A 7,487-nucleotide genomic window follows, 5' to 3' on the forward strand; every position below is an offset into this window, starting at 1 on the left:
GCAAAATATTGGGTACAGTAAAAAAAAATTAGCTTTCTCACCATGTTGGACTGCATTATTCCAGTATGATGACCAGAATAGATCATTCTCTACTTACTGCTCCTTAAAATTTCAGCAAGCAGATCTAAATAATCCTTTTTTTCTCTATTTATGTATGCAAGGATACACTGCTCTAAGTTGCTGAACTAAGGCTTGAGAAATAGGAAATATCAATATATTTAAGAAATATCTAGAAGAGCAATTGAATTGCCATAGTTTAGCAATGTGCCAAATGCTGGTAAATAGTATTATTGTGGATGGGTAGTTAGTGTTCAATGTGGCCATAGTGGACTGGAGGCTCCTTTTTGAATACTATAACAATGAACACTATATAAAGTCAATTGTGGACAAGTGTGCCCCCACGAAACATTCAGGGTCCTCCCCAACCACAAGCCCTAGATGAACGAAAAGATCTTCAATTTTCTGAGAACCAAATCAGTAGAGTTCAAGTCATGTAAAATACAAAACCATACAAGAGGTCCAGGTACAACATCCAGAAAGTCATATCACATGCAAAGTAGCATCTCCAGACCAAACTTGAATCATAGAAGGATGCTCAACAGCTGTAGAAGGGCTTGAATATAATCACTTCCTACAAAGTAAAACCAAGTGACATGGGAACAGCAAGGTTTTGTTCCCAGAGGAGCTTAATGCATTTTATGCTTGCTTTGACTGTCAAAACATGGAGGAACCTTCACGAATTCCCACAGCCTAACGACCCTGTGATTTCAATGTTTGAGGCTGGTGTGAGAGTATCCATTAGAAGAGTGAACCCTCGGAAAGCATCTAGACCAGATGGAGTACCTGGCTCAGTACTAAAGACTCGTATGAGTGTTCACTGATACTGTATATTTAATCTCTCATTTCAGCAGTCTGTGGTACCCACCTGCTTCAAGTAGGCTTCAATTATACCCATGCACAAGAAGAATGTGTAACCTGCCTCAATGATTGTCATCCAGTAGCACTTACATCCATAGGACCATAAGACAAAGGAGCAGAAGTTGGCCATTTGGCCCATCGAGTCTGCTCCGCCATTTTATCATGAGCTGATCCATTCTCCCATTTACTCCCACTCCCCTGCCTTCTCACCATAACCTTTGATGCCCTGGCTACTCAGATACCTATCAATCTCTGCCATAAATACACCAAATGACTTGGCCTCCACTGCCACCCGTGGCAACAAATTCCACAGATTCACCACCCTCTGGCTAAAGAAATTTCTTCGCATCTCTGTTCTGCATGGGCGCCCTTCAATCCTGAAGTCATGTACTAGACTCCCCCACCATGGGAAACAATTTTGCCACATCCACTCTGTCCATGCCTTTCAACATTCGAAATGTTTCTATGAGGTCCCCCTTCATTCTTCTAAACTCCAAGGAATACAGTCCAAGAGTGGACAAATGTTCCTCATATGTTAACCCTCTCATTCCTGGAATCATTCTAGTGAATCTTCTCTGAACGCTCTCCAACATCTGCATATCCTTTCTTAAATAAGGAGCCCAAAACTCCCAACACTACTCCAAGTGAGGTCTTACCAGTGCCTTACAGAGCCTCAACATCACATCCCTGCTCCTATATTCTATTCCTCTAGAGATGAATGCCAACATTGCATTTGCTTTCTTCACCACCAACTCAACCTGGAGGTTAACCTTCAGGGTATCCTGCACGAGGACTCCCAAGGCCTGTTGCATCTCAGAACTTTGAATTCTCTCCCCATTTAAATAATAGTCTGCCCGTTTATTTCTTCTTCCAAAGTGCATAACCATACACTTTCCACTCTGTTGAAGTGCTTTCAGAGGTTGGTGATGAAACATATGTCTGAGAAGTGACTTTGAATTCGCCTACCAACACAATAGCTCAATAGCAAGTGTCATTTCATTGGCTCTTCACTCAACCCTGGAACATCTGGATAGTGAAAATGCATACATCAGAATGCTCTTCATTACTGCCATTACAAAGAAGGCACTGCACAGAGACTCTTTTATCAACAAGTAGTTGCTGCCAAATCACTTTTCTAAATCACATATTAACACAATAAAATTGGACTTACCTCAAACGAAACTGGAAAATCATTCATGGTGGCACTGTAGCTTCAAATAACAAGGAGGACATTTTTACCCGGTAAAAGCAAAGGTAACCTAGTGATCATAAATGATTCTGAACATTGTACAATTGCTCTGTTAGTTTATGGTTTATCTTTTTGTGTTTTTCTTTCTTTAAATAACTGACTGTTGATGCAGCTAACCTTTAGATTGAGATTGTGGACTGGTGGCGTAATTTACATAGATAGATCAGTGAAAAACGAACATCACAGTAAAATGATGTATTTACTTGTGCATTGCAATAGACATGATGTGATTGGTTTTCAGTATGCAATGAAATTGCCATTGACAATAGATTCCAAGAATAGGTGCTTGACCATTGTAGGTGTAACTTCCAATCCATTAGCCACTACTCAAATGTTTTAGCAACAGATATTACCCAAATCTGTTAATATCTGTTAAGATATTACCCAGATGATGGCAGATGGAGTTTAATGCTGAAAAATGTGAGGTGCTACATTTTGGTAGGACTAATCAAAATAGGACATATATAGTAAATGGTAGGGCACTGAAGAATGCAGTAGAATAGAGGGATTTGGGAATAATGGTGCATAGTTCCCTGAAGGTGAAATCTCATGTGGATAGGGTGGTGAAGAAAGCTTTTGGTATGCTGGGCTTTATAAATCAGAGCATTGAGTATGGGAGTTGGGATGAAATGTTGAAGTTGTGTAAGGCATTGGTGAAGCCGAATTTGGAGTATTGTGTACAGTTCTGGTCACCGAATTATAGGAAAGATGTCAATAAAATTGAGAGAGTACAGAGGAGATTTACTAAAATGTTGCCTGGGTTTCATCTCCTAAGTTACAGAGAAAGGTTGAACAAGTTAGGTCTTTATCTTTGGAGCGTAGAAGGTTGAGGGGGGACTTGATAGAGGTATTTAAAATTATGAGGGGGATAGATAGAGTTGACATGGATAGGCTTTTTCCATTGAGAGTGGGGGAGATTCAAACAAGAGGACATGAGGAGATTTAAAGGGCAAAAGTTTAGGAGTAACATGAGGGGGAACTTCTTTACTCAGAGAGTGGTAGCTGTGTGGAACGAGCTTCCAGCAGAAGTGGTTGAGGCAGGTTCGATGTTGTCGTTTAAAGTTAAATTGGATAGATATATGGACAGGAAAGGAACGGAGGGTTATGGGCTGAGTGCAGGTCGGTGGGACTAGGTGAGAGTAAGAGTTCGGCACGGACTAGAAGGGCTGAGATGGCCTGTTTCCATGCTGTAATTGTTATATGATTATATGGTTATAAATGGGAGTCTATCTATGGACATATTTCCAGGTTGTAAAAAACTCCCTGTATAGCTGACAAAAATATATTTATATATCCACCAAAGCAACAATTCATATTGTTGAATGGATATTTAATTCATTGATGAAAATATCTAACAATAGGTGAGATATTTTCCTGGCTTAGTGAATAAACTTTTCAGTCTGCTAGGGTCACAAAAAATTGTGCCCTAAGGAATCTCATCAGGCAACAACTCATGACTTTGAATGGAAATGCTTGGATAATTGACAAAGCAATGAAAACTGAAACTACTCAAAAATAAATTTTATCCAAGTTTAAGGAAAGAAGAACTGTTTGCACTGGGTTGATATCTAATCAAGATACCATTTATATCATTGATATCTATTACAGCATGATATTGATATCCTTCCTATTGATATCTATCATATCATTCAATATTTTGTTCTAAAGTATTAGAATCCTCGTAAACTTTAATGTTTGTTGAATTGCTTCAAAATCTACAATTTCTAAGAGATTCTGGTTCTGGAAACATATACTGTATCAAAAATTCTGTGTTCATTCAGTTTGATTCATACCTGTAATGTGCTGGAGGAGCTCATCAGGTCAGGCAGCATCTATGGATGGGAATAATCAGTTGAGGTTTTGGGGCGAGCCCCTTCATCATCAGTCATTTTGAAGGGCCTCGGCTTGAAACATGTCTGTTTATTCCCATGTCTGTATATTGCTCTAGGTTTCCAGCATCTGCAGTATCTCGTGTCTAATTCATATAGTACCTACACTGCATTCAGCTCTTTCCCATATTTTCCTATTTCCCATGTAATTTCTTATAACATACTGAGAGACTATATAGTTCATTGAGTCCATGCCAACTCTCAGCGTAATCCCATCAATCCTATTCCTCCATTTATTTCTCCATAAAATTCTCTATTCTCTCTCAGCCCCATAACACCTGATAATTCTTCTTCTAGCTACATATTCAAAAGGCAAATTTACAGTAGAGAATGAACCTATTAACCAGCACAGCTTTGCAATATGGAGAGAAACTGGAGCACCTGGTTGAAACCCATGCAGTCAAAGGAAAGGTATGAAACTTCCATGCAGCATCCTGGATTAGGATTGAACTGGAGTTGCTGAAGCTGTGCTGTAACAGGAATGTTGCCTTGAAGTTTATTAAGTTAACTTTAAGTGCCTCTACAATGACTGTACTCCTGTCTGGCACTTCATATTTTAATATTACATATAATATTATTATAACTTCACCCTTTCTACTTCTGCTCTGGGCTTCATGTCTGAGGGCTCCACAATGTTTACTTGGCTTTGCGCTAAACTAATGGTGTGGCCTGCTCCGGCTGTTCTGGGTTTCATATCTACAGACTCATTTCTGTTCTGAATCCCATTTGCTTACTTTAATTGCTTGCATGATTTGTTAAGAAAAACCTTTTTCCAAGTACCAAGTTTTGTTTATTGTCATTTAGAAATGCATGCATTAAAATATCATACAACGTTCCTCCAGAATGATATCACAAGAAAACACAGGACAAACCAGGACTAAAACTGACAAAACCACATAATTATAACATGTAGTTACAACAGTGCAAAGCAATACCATAATTTGATAAAGAGCAGACCACGGGCACGGTAAAAAAAGAAGTCTTAAAGTCCCGATAGACTCATCATCCCACGCAGATGGCAGAAGGGAGGAACTCTTCCCGCCATGAACCTCCAAGCGCCGAAAGCTCGGTGATGCAGCACCATTGGAAGCACCTGACCGCAGCAGACTCTGAGTCCAAAAACTTCGAGCCTCCAACCAGCCTCTCTGACAAAGTCTCTCCGAGCACCATTCTCTGCCGAGCGCATCAACCGCGCCCTGGCCGCCGAGCAACAAGCAAAGCCGAGAACTCAGGGCCTTCTCCTCCGGAGATTCTGGATCACACAGTAGCAGCAGCATCGAAGCAGGCATTTCAGAAGTTTCTCCAGATGTTCCTCTGTGCTCTCACGTCTGTCTCCATCAAATCTGGGATTGTGCACGGCACCCTACATGACAAATAACAGACATCACCACCGGAGTGGCCGCTGCGAGCTGCGTTGCACCATCTTTCATCAGAACATAATACGGGTGTCCCCCGCTTTTCGAACGTTCGCTTTATGAAACCTCACTGTTACGAAAGACCTACATTAGTACCGTTTTCGCTTTCAGAAGGTGTTTTCACTGTTACAAAAAAAATTCAGCGCGCAAAAAAAATCAGCTCGCGATAAAAAGAAGTGTGCGCCCCGGATTCGGAACGGCATTCTCGCCAGCATTGCTTTAACACGAGCCTGTGAGCAGTCGTTTGCAAAATGAGTTCTATGGTGTCGGAAAAGCCTGAAAGAGCTCGTAAGGGTATTACACTTAGTGTAAAACTACGAAACAAGGACAAAATGAGTTTGGCTTGTGGAAGCTGACGAAGATGATGTTGAAGAGGTTTTGGCATCCCATGACCAAGAACTGATAGATGAAGAGCCGATGCAATTGGAAGAGGAAAGGATAACAATCGAAACCAAATGAGTAATGATAAAGTATGACTTTAATTTTGAAAGGGTACGTAGGTTTAGGGGATATTTGCAAGATTCTTTGAGTCCTTACAAAGAATTGTATGATAGAAAAATGCGCGAGGCTCAGCAGTCAAGCAAGTCTTCCACATCAGCAACAGCAGACGACGAACCTCGACCTTCGATGTCGAGGCGGGCAGTCATAGGAGAAGATGAGCTGCCTGCCCTAATCGACGATGAGATGACACCCCCGTGTCCCACCACCCCAACACCCGGGCCCCGGACAGATACTGTACCGATTCGCGGAGAATGCAGCAGTAGCTGGGAGGCACACAGCACATCTTTAAGAAAAAAGCCGAAATAAACATGCTAATTAATTAGGTGCCACCCCACATGTAATTGTCGGCCCAGATCAGAGGCGATGCAATCGGCAATCGGCACTGATCTGGGCCGACAGTTACGTGTCGGGCAGCACATAATTAATTAGCATGTTTATTTCGGCTTTTTTCTTGAAGATGTGCTGGGTGCGTCCCGGCTACCACTGGACCCCTGCGTGCTTCACAGCAATGTATCGGTCGGTGGCCCGGAGGGTGAGGGCCACTGCACCACCCTGCCTACGACGACTCAGCCTAACACACCATCATCAGTGTGCTCTGCGCTGTCCAGATTCCAGTAAGAGATACTACACTGTACATACATTATTTCTACTTTATATCGGCTGTGTATTTTTACGTGTTATTTAGTGTGCTTTGGCAGCTTCATAGTTTAAAGATTACTGGAGAGCGCTTGCGCCGTGTTTTTGCCAATAGCGCTTGCGTGAGATTTTCTGCCGACGGCGCTTGCGTGAGATTTTCGCTACGGAGAACAGTGCCGGCAATGATTGTGGAAAAGTACTTCTACTTTATATAGGCTGTGTATTTATCATATCATTCCTGCTTTTACTATATGTTACTGTTATTTTAGGTTTTATGTGTTATTTGGCATGATTTGGTAGGTTATTTTTGGTCGGCGAACGCTCACAAAATTTTCCCATATAAATAAATGGTAATTGCTTCTTCGCTTTATGATATTTCGGCTTACGAACCATTTCATAGGAACGCTCTACCTTCGGTTGGTGGGGGAAACCTGCAGTCTTCTGTTTTACGGGATCTTGTGGGTTTCTTTGCTTTGTGGCTGCCTATAAAGAGATGAGTCTCAAGGTTCTATAATGTATAATGTATACATTGATAAATAATTGTACTTTGAACTTTGAATCTTTATCCTTGCTAATTGCTCATCAACAGATCAGGGAAACACACTTTTAACATTTACCCCTTGAAACAATCAAAATTTAAAGGGTTTCATTTGTTTCTTAATCTTCTCTTACCTACTGTTATCACTCCTCATGAATATATCCTTACATCAGTTTCCATCTTTCTAAACATAAAATTGTTGTTTCTGAGCATAATGCTATCTCATACTGTACACAACTGCAGCTTAATGATTGTTAAGGATCCTTTTATCATATAATTTTAATTACAAAGCCAAGATATACATCTTCACTTCTTATCCATTACCTTCTTAGCAGTTTCAT

This window comes from Mobula birostris, unplaced genomic scaffold, assembly GCF_030028105.1.
Source record: "Mobula birostris isolate sMobBir1 unplaced genomic scaffold, sMobBir1.hap1 scaffold_1561, whole genome shotgun sequence".
Classification (NCBI taxonomy): Eukaryota; Metazoa; Chordata; class Chondrichthyes; order Myliobatiformes; family Myliobatidae; genus Mobula; species Mobula birostris.